The sequence below is a fragment of the Triticum urartu genome, chromosome 3A (genome assembly GCF_056163025.1).
Source record: "Triticum urartu cultivar PI428250 chromosome 3A, HENAU_Tu73, whole genome shotgun sequence".
In the NCBI taxonomy this organism is placed as follows: Eukaryota; Viridiplantae; Streptophyta; class Magnoliopsida; order Poales; family Poaceae; genus Triticum; species Triticum urartu.
The window spans coordinates 615,294,185-615,307,323 of record NC_141875.1 but is presented as its reverse complement, the minus strand read 5'-3'; the positions used below and the strand labels follow the sequence as shown (position 1 = coordinate 615,307,323).

The window sequence follows — 13,139 nt, the reverse complement described above, 5'->3', positions numbered from 1 at the left end:
CGACCCCTCCCTCCTCCAGTGTGGCTGGATCCGCCACTGTCGATCTCCGGTGCTCGCCCATGACCCCTAGCCCGTGGCTAGGGTTTCGTTTGCAGCATCTCGTCCATCACCAGCGCATCTCGGGTGGCTCCTCTCCGTCGGACAGCGCCCCCTATCGTGCCTCTTCGCCTCCTGGATAGCGTCCCCTAGCTTGGTGCGCTCATGCGGGTTGGGCTGGACGGTGGCGACCCGGCCCGACCTCCCCTGTGGCCTCTCCGGCACAGCCGTGCATCCCGTGGCGACCTCCTCTGCTGCGCGACGGTGGTGTCTGGACTGCACTGCGACCACTGCATCACCAATGAACCTCTTAAGTGAGCACTTGTACCTCTGCCTTCCTCATCTATGGCACACTCTGCTTATTTTATTTCATCCAATATTCGCTTGTGACTGACCGCTTTTGATTCCTGGTCTATATTCAACATAGGTTTAGGCTTGCACTTTCACTTAGATTGGATAGAGAGTGTTGACAAATATATATCTCACGAATTCCGTAAGTTTGAACATTGCATGATAGAGCAGAGGACATCCACGGCAGGTGAAGCCGGTATTTCATTTTAGTTGGCACATTTCAAGTGCTAGTAATTTGGTGTCTGATATATGTGTTTTAGCCTTACCAATGCAAAGATGGAAAATTTGTTCCATTTATTATTATTATCCAAAGGTCGGTCAGTGTTGCACAGCTTCAGGTTTCTGATGTTAGTTCATTATAATTCCAAGTAATAAAAGATACTTGTTACTTTATGCAAGACGAACCTCAAGTATGTCATGAAGAAAAGGAAAGTAATGTGCAGCTACCCATTGTACATTGTTTCTTAGTTCAGTTAGTATGCATTTGAATCAATTCTTTAAGATTCTAGTTAATAAATCTAGACATTTAGGAAGGCATAGTTTTTTAAGAATTTGGTACAGTTGAGATAACATTTGCATTTCAATAATAATGAAATGAAACTGACATCTAGTTGTCACACTAATATCTTTGCTTTGCACATTGTAGTTGTTGGTACTTCTCCCACCTGATCGACGCCAACGCCACAGTCCTCGAGCAGAACATGGTGAGCTTGATACACTTCGATTCTTCCGCTTGTCTTATTCTGGATGTACTGTATTGAGAAACCGACCCCCTGCATTTATTCTGCTTTCATAGACTGGTTTCAAACAAAATATATAATGCATTTCTGTGATGAACTACCTGCTAGTGAAAGATCTGTAATATTTTTCTCTTTGGGATATTATGGACATATAGAGTACAACAAAACCACATAAATCTGTTGCATTAATTTATTCTTGTGTTGCTTGCATCTCTTGGTACATAAGTAGTTGTATTTCTGAACATCTTTTTAATGGTCAGGCTTGCAGGACCTAATTTTATTTTATTTTTTTACTTCTTTTTTGCATAGGTTCTTGCTTTGTAATGTAATAAACCATACTATGTCCTGCTTGAACTAAGTATGTGCAAGTTAGTTGGATGAACTTATGAACTTCTGCTATGGGTGCAAGTCTTCTTGCTTTGTAATGTAATGAACCAAACCATGTGTTGTATTTGAACAAAGTAGGTGCAAGTTAGTTGGCTGGACTTGAACTTCTGTTGTGTGTGCAAGTCTTCTTGCTTTGTAATGTAATGTACCAGACCATGTCCTGCATTAAAAATGTAGAACACACTAGATCTTTTTTTTCAAAATGGAACTATGAATATTAAATCTCAGTATCTCACTGAATGTACGTGTACTTTAGAATTTCAGTTTGTTCGGAGAGAGAGATGAGTTCAGTTAAGTTTGTCTCTATATGTATGCATTAGAAAAGGATGAATGAAAAAAAACAGTTTTAAGTTATGGAAGGACCAGTACATAAACTACAATCATATATATTTTTGAAACTTGATGGGGACCAAGTGCATAAACCTGATGGAGCAGCTTATTCAGTGGTAAATTTTGTGTCTCTCCCTCACTCAGGGAGCAGCTTTCACAGTGGTTAACTTGTGTGCATCTCCATTTGTAAATATATTATCGTTCCTATCAAATAATTTTTCTTCAGTTGTATGCTTGATAACTGTTGATATCTTTTATGGTTGCAGAATAAATGGTGAGCTTGATACCCTTCCATTCTTCTGCTTGTCTTATACTCGAGCAGAACATGCTATTCTTTTGTACTGTATTTGTTGGTGCTTTGAGATGAACCTGCAGCATAAACACCGAGTTAGATGAAAAATCCGTCGGTGCCGATTTTGATTTAAAATTGAGTTAATATAGTCCACAACATTAGATGTTTTTATTTGAACTTGGCCTATGTTTATGCCCAGTTGTGTTAATTATCTTGAAGTTAGTCTATGTTACTTGTTTACTGTCATTCTTGTTTGTTAAGGAATGGTGTGTGGTACAGTGTATGTGTTGGCAGAATTTTCTTTACATAATTTTCAGCTGATCGCTTGTACAGAATATTATTCATCCCCTATTCTTTTACGTTTCTGATTGAGTCTTTAAGTTTTATATTAATATGGTTGCAAACAACCCCGATGCAAGCACATCTTCATTCTGCTGTACTCATTGTTTCTCTAGCAACTAGCATGCTAATCTTTGTCTGATTGCTTCTGCTTTGTTCAAATAGGTGATGGATTTTGTACTACTGGTATACTGTATTTCCAGATATGCGTGTACACAGAATTGCAATCTGAAGTAGCGATGGAAGTGAAGACTGCGTGCTTTTATTTAAGATTACTAATAGTAGATGGTATATTGTTTTTGCTTCAGATTTAGGAGTGTTTGATCGGCTCCATAGTGTGCATTTGAGATGGTATATTGTTTTTGCTTCAGATTTAGGAGTGTTTGATCGGCTCCATAGTGTGCATTTGTCAAGTTTCAAATTTTCAGTGTTATTACTAGCATATTATCTAATTCTTGGTATTATTCAACATCTGCTCTGTCTCAATTCTTTATCACATCACATATTGAAGTGTGGATCATTTAATTGTCTAAAATGGTCTTGCCTTTTGAGTGTTCTTATTTTACGTTACATGCAAAAAGAAGTTTATTGACAGAAAATAGCTTTAATTGATGAAGAAAGTATGCCTACAGTATTACTTTTTTCATGTTTTATTAACTATGAACTACATTGTATTGTATGGAGTCATCTATTTTGATATAGAAGCCCTGTCACATGCATATAAATTTGATTTTGTTCTTGTACTTGATGAATATGAAATGATTTGTCTGTCCTTTGTTTTAAAATGAAGTTGACCTTCCTATGTTTGGATAATAAAATGTCACATATATAGAACAATTTTTTGAACTTGTAACTAGTCTGTTTTTCTTCACGTGAGTTGCGCACATTTATGTGGTACCTTAATATAGTAGCAGTCTGTCCACATATGATTGCTTGGAAAATCAACTATTATTATTACTTTCTGGATTCATTTGGGAGCTGGCTTTTATAACTTATGTATGTGCTTTGATTCTATGTAGGTTTGGTAGAGTTGATCAGTGTTACTGGAGATTGAAGTTTTTTAGGAGTTATTTGGGTCTGTATAGCTCTTTGAAGCGGTTGTGTAGTATTGGAGATTAAAATCGGCTAGTAGTGAATTTTCTTTGAAGTCATGTTACTTGATTTTTTTATTTCTTATAGCGCTTTCTGGACATGCTCGTCATCTTACTCTGTTGTTGGAAGTATGTATTGTCATGTGAACAATTACTATTTTTTGAATGAATATAACTTGGTTGTCTTGTTGTATATTGTGTTGCATGGAGAAAACAAGTTGGACAAAAAAGGGGCTAATGGGTTGGACTAAAAAAATAGGTAGGCTAATCGGTTGGACTCTCCACCAAAAATATTGGGCCATATTCCTAATTGGGCTGGTTACAACATGGGTCATGTTATCCTCCATGTCAGATCCACATAGGCGCCATGTTGTAGCCATATCATGTAAATTACCTTTTGTTTATTTATATTTTAGTCTTTAATGTATTTTAGTTTAATTAAAAGACAAAATAAACTTCTAAATTAGTATTATCTTTCAACCCACGGCCACAAAAATTTTGACCCCTAAATAAAATGTTTTAGTATTTTATAATTTATAAAAGGCATTTAATTGATGTTTTAGGTACTGTTTTAATTATCTTAGTGCATTTAATTATTTTATAGAAATGTGGTTTCTCTACCAATATTACCTATGATTTAATTGCCACATTTAGAACATTTTAGTTTTAACATTTAAAAACTTTTATTATTTGACTTTATTTTAAATTTGAATTTAAACGGGTTTTGAATCAACGCGAGGTTATCAATAGTAATCGTGGCGACGTGGCATCGTTAGCATGGAAAAGGAGCTCGACTACGGCGAGGAGGAGGAGCCGGCGCCCGCTCCTTCTTTTTCCCTTTCCTTGCCGGAGCAGGCGCCGGCTCCTCCTCCTCGCCGTAGTCGAGCTCGCCGTACATGTCTTCGTTGAGGTCCATTGTATCATCTTGGGTAGTGAACTCGTGGGAGGCAGCGACGGCGGCCAAGTCGGTCGTGATGATGTCATCCATGTCGGCCTCCGTCGCGTGGGTGTCGGCGAGATGCGACGAGGAGGCTTGTGAGAAGAGCAGCGCGCCACGGCGCAGAGGTGGCGTCGGGGAGGATGCGTAGACCGGCGGCGAGTAGGTGTAGGGGGGTACTGGACGCCGACGAACGCGGGCGAGGGCGTGCGCTGGGCCATGTGACCATGTGGAAATGTGATGTTGGGGTTGAACCCACCGTGCGCGTCGCCGTCGGCGTAGCTAGGAGAGGGCGTGCAACCCTAGAGGTGTGGCGATGACGAGAAGCCGGCCGGAGACCCGACGCTTTGCTGGCTCCAAGACGCGTACGGGCCGTGGCCACCGGGTGGATTCATCATTCCCGTGCGAGACACCTTGGCTTGTTCGGCCGCACGATCTTCCCACTCCGCCGCAGCCGCAGCCGCAGCCGCCAGCGCCGCCGTGGCTCGGGCCTTCTTGGGGTTGACCTTGTTCCGCCGGTCGGTGGTGACAGCCTCCCTGCGTTGAACTTCCGCCTTTCAGTCGGTGTTAGACATGCCTGGAGGCTTGGACGACGGTGCCCTCTGCTTCCTCTGCTTCGGCTGGGTGGTGGCGTTGGCATCGATAGCGGCACGGGGGGGGGGGGGGGGGGAGGGCATGTACTTCTTCGGCGGCATGGTAGCCGGATGGAGGGGAGGGGGAGGAGAATGGCGGGAGGAAGGGGGAGTGGAGGAAAACGAAGGGGGGAAAGCGGGGGGAAACGGCGGGAAAAAGGCCTTCTCTCGCCGACAGAGCGGACCCACGCCTCTTTCCGTTTCGGTCGGCGCCCCAGATGATCCCCGGGGTTTGGGTTCGGCTCAGGTTCGCCGGCTGTTATTTGGCCCAAATTAGCACTAAACGAAATCCTGAGAGCACGACTGAGTCGATTTTTGGACGACGAGGCCTGTTGGAGGCGCGACTGGAGTTGCTCTAACCAACCAGGGCTGGCTTGCGGTCCATCACCACCCGGCGCAAAATCGGCGAGGGGAGCCTCTGCCGAGCGCGGCGGCGCTTCGAAATTTCTAAGCTGAGTCGGTCGGCCAGACGGCCTCGTTAGCTTCCTAGCCTCCCTGAAGACGAAGCGGAGCCGTGTCCGTGTCCAAACTGGTCGTGGGGTGGGGGGCATATAATCTGCACCTCTCCGAAGACAGGGAAGGCGTCGATTTTGCTCACCCAAATCGCCGAGCCACGACTTCTTCCGCAGCCCCGCGCCGGGCTCCGCCGGCACCACTCAGCAGCAGGTAAGATTACAGGTGACAGGTGACTGGGGATTTGGGATGCAACTAGTGAATATCAATTTCAGCATGACTAGGTTACTGAACATAGTTTATCAGTTTAGTCTGCAGCAGGTCATGCGAAAAATTGTCTAGCAGACGCCCTGCAAAAAGAAATCAACTATGATGTTATCCTCGGTCAAATGTACCGCCAAAAGAAGCAAATCCGAGCCCGTGATCCATAGTCTCCCGGAGGTAGGTCCAAGGACACTATTAAGTTCTAAATTAATCCGAAAATATCTTTTAGTGTCCTCATCTAGTTTTTTTTTCAAACATCCAGGGCATTCAGGGTAGTATCATGATTCTTCTAACTGGTAGGAGTACTGAATTTTCTATCTGTCCTGATCCAGGGTATCATGCATGACATAATATCGAGGCTGACACTGAAGGATGCCGTGAGGGTCAGTTTGGTGTCGACACACTGGAGACAACTTATGGACATGCCATTCTAATCTATGCTTTGACAGTCCCACGATCCTGAACCGCGAGTATGGCACCATTAGCAGGAGCAGCAGCAGGAGGGGCAGAAGAAGACGCAGGTTCATCAGGCATGTCGATGCCATCCTGGAATCCCACAGCGGACAAGGCTAAGAAGATTTGGTATCACGTTTGCTCTTGTCGCGAGGCACACGGAACATCTGGATCAATGGCTAAAGTTCGCACTCGATTCCAGGGCGTCTGAGATTGCTATTAATTTGCACCCTGTGTTCTACAAGGATTCTGTGAGGTCATATGAATGGGAGGATACATACACCTTGCCGTTTCATATGTTTAGCAGTCAAGGAGCATCTTACATTGAGTCACTCCAGCTCACCTTTGCATCGTTGAAGCTGCCCGGCGATTTCGATGGCCCTTTGAACCTTAGAGTGCTGGATCTCCAGACTGTTCATGTGTCGGAAGGAGATCTCGAGCTGCTGTTGTCCAAGTGCAGTGCATTGGAGTGTTTGCGCCTGGGTCGTTGTTACCCAGTGCTTAATCTGAAAGTGCAGAAACCACTACTCGGCTGCGTAATTTATCTGTCCAGGGATGTCAGCTGCAGGTTATGGAATTCAGTGCTCCGAATCTAGCAAAATTTGAGTATTCGGGTCAGGCCATACCCATTACACTCGGTGAATCCATGAAGCCAACAGAAGCTACTGTGACGCTCTTGGGATATGATGACACTCTTGAGCATGTCTTCACCGAACTTCCAAAGACCCTGTCTCGCGTGGAGACACTATCTGTGAACACTTGCATAAACACCGAGGTACTGTGCCGACCAGCGAGATGCATGTTTCATTTCCATCTATGTAAAAAGGGTATGCCATGTAAATATCGTTTTGTTGACTGTAGGTGGTTGGATTTTCAAATTGCCTGATGAAGTTTACTCATCTGAGAAAACTGGAGGTGACTGTAAGTATTCTCGGGGACTCGAGAATCAGAAATGGGATTCTTCGTTTAGTGAGTCTTCTAGAGGTGGCCCCTCTTCTGCAAAGGCTCGAGTTAAATGTAAGTGTCCCTCTTCCTGTGATGCATGTCTCCTGTTTATCTTTTGAGACAAACCATGTCTGCTTAGTGCTTGCTGCATTTGATTCGCCCTAGTTTGCATTGCAACTGCAGCTGCTTATACTAGATTAGACTACATGGAACTGTAATTCGGATTGTTAAATTTGATTTAAAGGGAGGACAACTCTTAAGTTTCAGTCTCCAATGCTGCTTGTGCTGTTATCTAACTTTCGACAACCCTTATATTTCAGATGCTTCCGCATGTGTCGGTTGGGGTATCCAACGAGCCTGAAGCTTACTGGCACTTTCAGCCGTGCGCCCACCGTCATCTTGAGCAGTTCGAGGTTTCAGGGTTATCGGTCTAAGAGGTCAGCTTGAGGTGGTGTTGTGCATCCTTGAGGCGGATGTCCGTAGAACCGAGGGTGACGGCATATGATCGTGTCTTTGGACACTGGGCGGGGTTTGAGCATAATATAGGAAAAGGCAGGGCATGTGCCTTGGCCTTTTTTTCTCCTAAAGACTATCCCGGTGTGCAGATTGAGATCTTCTGAAGGACCTTGGGTGTTTTTGGCTTCAGGTGATGTATGCCTGAAGGAGTGAAGGGCCACAAATAGGCAAGTGTGAGTCCCAGCACAGCCTTTCGTTTGTGTGTACATATTCTGGGGGCCTGGGTGTCAGTCATATGTAATTCTTGTCTACTGGGGAGTGTGAAACTGCTTCACTGCAAGGCCCTGCTGATTCAAGATACTGATGAATAATTACCAGAAAATTCTTCCTGGAGGCTTGTGTGCAGATACTCATAAGCTTCAAGGACCCTAGCTGGATTGTTATCGATAAGCTGCGAGACCCTGGGAAAGCATATCTCCAGATAATGCCTGGCCTCCAAAATGTTACCTGAATACAAAATATCTTCCATAAGGATAGAAGCATATGACATGTCCTAGGGTACGTTTCTCGAAGCGAATTTTTTGGGTACGAGATGAACATTTCTATTGAGGTCTATGAATATTGTTCGTGTTTTCACAATATATGAACTTTCTTATTTTTAAAACTAACTTCTCACAAACTTTGCTTTGAGCATTTTATAATCATTTTATGAATCAGAGGCCTAAAGGCCTAGCTCAACTTCCAAGTCATTCTAACAATAAAGATCTCTCGTTTTACCATGCCCGTTAGCATCAGCATCTAATTGATATAAATGAGTTAAAGAAAGCTTAATCTTCAGGTCCCAAGCGGGCTTGTCCTTCGCAAGTGCGAGGATGGAAGAAACCTCCTAGCGGGTACACACAAATTTATGTCGATGGAGGTGTTGCTTGACCGGGTTTGGGAGAACCGACTATTGTTGTGTGACGATATGTTGAGGGCGCTTTCGTAGGATCATATGCTATAGTGATCAGATGAGTCATCAATCTTGCTACACTCAAAGCAATAGCATGCTGAGAGACTCTGACTCTAGCCAATTGTCTCATGCTTCAAAACATCCATGTGACATCAAATTCAAAGCATATTGTGGAGGAAATCGCATGCACTTCAGGAGCCCATCATGGAGCTATTGTGAAGGAAATATACATCAGCAAAGCTAGTTTTAATAGTTGTTCATTTGTTTTTGAAGGTCATGCTTCGAATGTAGAATCTCACAACTTAGCCAAATTCTCTCACTCCCTTGATCAAGGTCGCCATATCTGGATGAGGAAACCCCATTATATTAATTATACCCCTCTTGTTATGAACCCTGATACATGAAGTGTGTCTATTTTCTCAAAAGAATATGCTTCAAGATCCTAGGAACATACCAGATGACCATGATGCACAAGGAAGCATGGTTGGAAGGGAATGGTGATTCGCTAGATAGTGATAAAGAGCATAAGTGTTAGACAACAATGTGAAAGGTGAAGGTGCCCTCTAACATGAAAGTGTCTTTGTGGCATCTCTCACAACAATCTTTTCCCACATCAAACCTCCTGTGACATTGTAACATGATCTTGTCATCTCGATTTGTTAAGCAGATGTGACGCCTGGATAATTATGCTACAATAAACCTACGCTAATGATGCCACGTCACCTCTGTTACTGTTGCTAACCTCGCGTTAGATCAAAACGTTTCAAAATCAAATTTGAATTTTGACAAACAATAAAAGTTTTCAAATATCAAAACAACAACGTTCAGAATGTGACATAATTAAGTTTACTAAATTAGGTGCCACTTTGGTATTTTATTAAAACTAAAATAACTAGGAACTAAAAGAAAGAAGAAAAGAAAATAAAGAAAAAGGAGAAGATCAAAACCAGAAAACAAACTAACAAAGAAAAAGTGAAAGGGCAACCCTCCCCCCCCTCCTCAATGGGCTTCGGCCCAGCTCACAGCTGGCTAGCCCAACTGGGCAAGGGCCCAACCGGCCACCCCTACTCCCCCATAACCCCACTACCCCAAACCCTAATTCCCCACGTCGTCCCATCCCCCCCCCCCCACGTCGCCACCCCCTCCTCCCGATCCGATCTAGAGGGATCGAACCCGACGCCTTGCGCCCACCCTTCGTCGTCCACCATCACCCACGTCGTCGCCGCTCCGTCCTTGGTTCCTCGCCAGACACCATCACCGCCGTTGTCTTCGTCAACACAGGTCGTCCCCGTCCTCCTCCCTGAGCACCGCTGCCCTTGTCCCTACGCACTGCCGTGAGCTCCCTTCCTTCCCCCGTCGCCTTCATCGTCATTTAGCCACCCCACCATGACCGGAGCTCGGCTCCCGCGTGAGCTCGTCCACATCTGGCCGCAACTTTGGCCACCGGTGCGTGTGCGCTCGCCTGCTGCCGCTTCCTGAAGGAAATATGCCCTAGAGGCAATAATAAAGTTATTATTTATTTCCTTATATCATGATAAATGTTTATTATTCATGCTAGAATTGTATTAACCGGAAACATAATACTTGTGTGAATACACAGACAAACATAATGTCACTAGTATGCCTCTACTTGACTAGCTCGTTGATCAAAGATGGTTATGTTTCCTAACCATAGACATGAGTTGTCATTTGATTAACGGGATCACATCATTAGGAGAATGATGTGATTGACTTGACCCATTCCGTTAGCTTAGCACTCGATCGTTTAGTATGTTGCTATTGCTTTCTTCATGACTTATACATGTTCCTATGACTATGAGATTATGCAACTCCCGTTTACCGGAGAAACACTTTGTGTGCTACCAAACGTCACAACGTAACTGGGTGATTATAAAGGTGCTCTGCAGGTGTCTCCGAAGGTATTTGTTGGGTTGGCGTATTTCGAGATTAGGATTTGTCACTCCGATTGTCGGAGAGGTATCTCTGGGCCCACTCGGTAATGCACATCACTTAAGCCTTGCAAGCATTGCAACTAATGAGTTAGTTGCGGAATGATGTATTACAGAACGAGTAAAGATACTTGCCGGTAACGAGATTGAACTAGGTATTGAGATACCGACGATCAAATCTCGGGCAAGTAACATAACGATGACAAAGGGAACAACGTATGTTGTTATGCAGTCTGACCGATAAAGATCTCCATAGAATATGTGGGAGCCAATATGAGCTTCCAGGTTATGCTATTGGTTATTGACCGGAGACGTGTCTCGGTCATGTCTACATAGTTCTCGAACCCGTAGGGTCCGCACGCTCAAAGTTTCGATGACGGTTATATTATGAGTTTATGAGTTTTGATGTACCGAAGGTTGTTCGGAGTCCCGGATGTGATCACGGACATGACGAGGAGTCTCGAAATGGTCGAGACATGAAGATTGATATATTGGAAGCCTATACTTGGATATCGGAAATGTTCCAGGTGAAATCGGGATTTTACCGGAGTACCAAGGGGTTACCGGAACCCCCCGGGAGCTTAATGGGCCATAGTGGGCCTTAGTGGAAAAGAGGAGAGATGGCTAGGGCAGGGCCGCGCGCCCCTCCCCCTCTAGCCCGAATAGGACAAGGAGAGGGGGCGGCGCCCCCCCCCCCTTTCCTTCTTCTCTCCCTCCTCTTTCCCCCCTTCTCCTAATCCAACAAGGAAGGGAGGGAGTCCTACTCCCGGTGGGAGTAGGACTCCTCCTGGCGCGCCTCCTCCTGGTCGGCCGAACCTCCCCCCTTGCACCTTTATATACGGGGGTAGGGGGCACCCCATAGACACAACAATTGATTTGATCTTTTAGCCGTGTGTGGTGCCCCCCTCCACCATAGTCCACCTCGATAATACTGTAGCGGTGCTTAGGCGAAGCCCTGCGTCGGTAGAACATCATCATCGTCACCACGCCATCGTACTGACGAAAATCTCCATCTATGAGTTTTATGCGTAGATGTCATATGCACGAGTAGAACACATGTGAGTTGTGGGCGATATAAGTCATACTGCTTACCAGCATGTCATACTTTGGTTCGGCGGTATTGTTAGATGAAGCGGTCCGGACCGACATTACGCGTACGCTTACCCGAGACTGGTTCTACCGACGTGCTTTGCACACAGGTGGCTGGCGGGTGTCAGTTTCTCCAACTTTAGTTGAACCAAGTGTGGCTACACCCGGTCCTTGCGAAGGTTAAAACAACACCAACTTGACAAACTATCGTTGTGGTTTTGATGCGTAGGTAAGAACGGTTCTTGCTCAGCCCGTAGCAGCCACGTAAAAACTTGCAACAACAAAGTAGAGGACGTCTAACTTGTTTTTGCAGGGCATGTTGTGATGTGATATGGTCAAAGCATGATGCTAAATTTTATTGTATGAGATGATCATGTTTTGTAACCGAGTTATCGGCAACTGGCAGGAGCCATATGGTTGTCGCTTTATTGTATGCAATGCAATCGCCCTGTAATGCTTTACTTTATCACTAAGCGGTAGCGATAGTCGTGGAAGCATAAGATTGGCGAGATGACAACAATGCTACGATGGAGGTCAAGGTGTCGCGCCGGTGACGATGGTGATCATAACAGTGCTTCAGAGACGGAGATTATAAGCACAAGATGATGATGGCCATATCATATCACTTATATTGATTGCATGTGATGTTTATCTTTTATGCATCTTATCTTGCTTTGTTTGACGGTAGCATTATGTAACACCCCGGATATGATTTACCTATTATGTACTCCAACTCTTGCCGTTTCCGGCACTAAGTTATTTTATTTTCTCGGGTTCGGGTTTTTGTCTCCGTGTGTTGTTATCGTTGTCATGCATCGCATATCATGTCATCATGTGCATTGCATTTGCATACGTATTCGTCTCATGCATCCGAGCATTTTCCCCGTTGTCCATTTTGCATTCCGGCGCTCCGTTCTCCTCCGGTGGTCATTTCTACCTTCTTCTCGTGTGTGGGGATTAAACATTTCCGGATTGGACCGAGACTTGCCAAGCGGCGTTGGTTTACTACCGGTAGACTGCCTGTCAAGTTTCATACCATTTGGACTTCGTTTGATGCTCCAACGGTTAACCGAGGGACCGAAAAGGCCTCGTGTGTGTTGCAGCCCAACACCCCTCCATTTTGGCCCAAAACCCACCAAAACCCTCTCCATCTTCTAGAGCGTTCAATCAAGATCGCGTGGCCGAAAACCGCACCTCATTTGGACACTCCTAGCTCCTTCTATGCCTATAAATAGCCCCCCTCCGAAATCCATGGGTTCTTCTCCCCCGAAACCCTAAAAAATTGCCTCGCGCCGCGCCGGACATGTCCGTATCCGGCCGGACACTTCGCGCCGCCGCCCCGGTCTACTAGCTGTGCGCCACGTGTCGCCTCGCCGCCGCCACCCGCCGCGGCCCGGAGAGCCCGCGTCCGGCCCCTAAGCCCATTTTCCTCCGCGCTGCCCG

At 45.2% G+C, this 13,139-nt stretch overlaps 1 pseudogene; it reads left to right on the top strand.

Annotated features, from left to right (window-relative positions):
* Positions 1-201: 201 nt before the first annotated feature.
* On the top strand, positions 202-7,684 carry LOC147980813 (F-box/LRR-repeat protein At5g02910-like; annotated as a pseudogene).
* Positions 7,685-13,139: the final 5,455 nt, after the last annotated feature.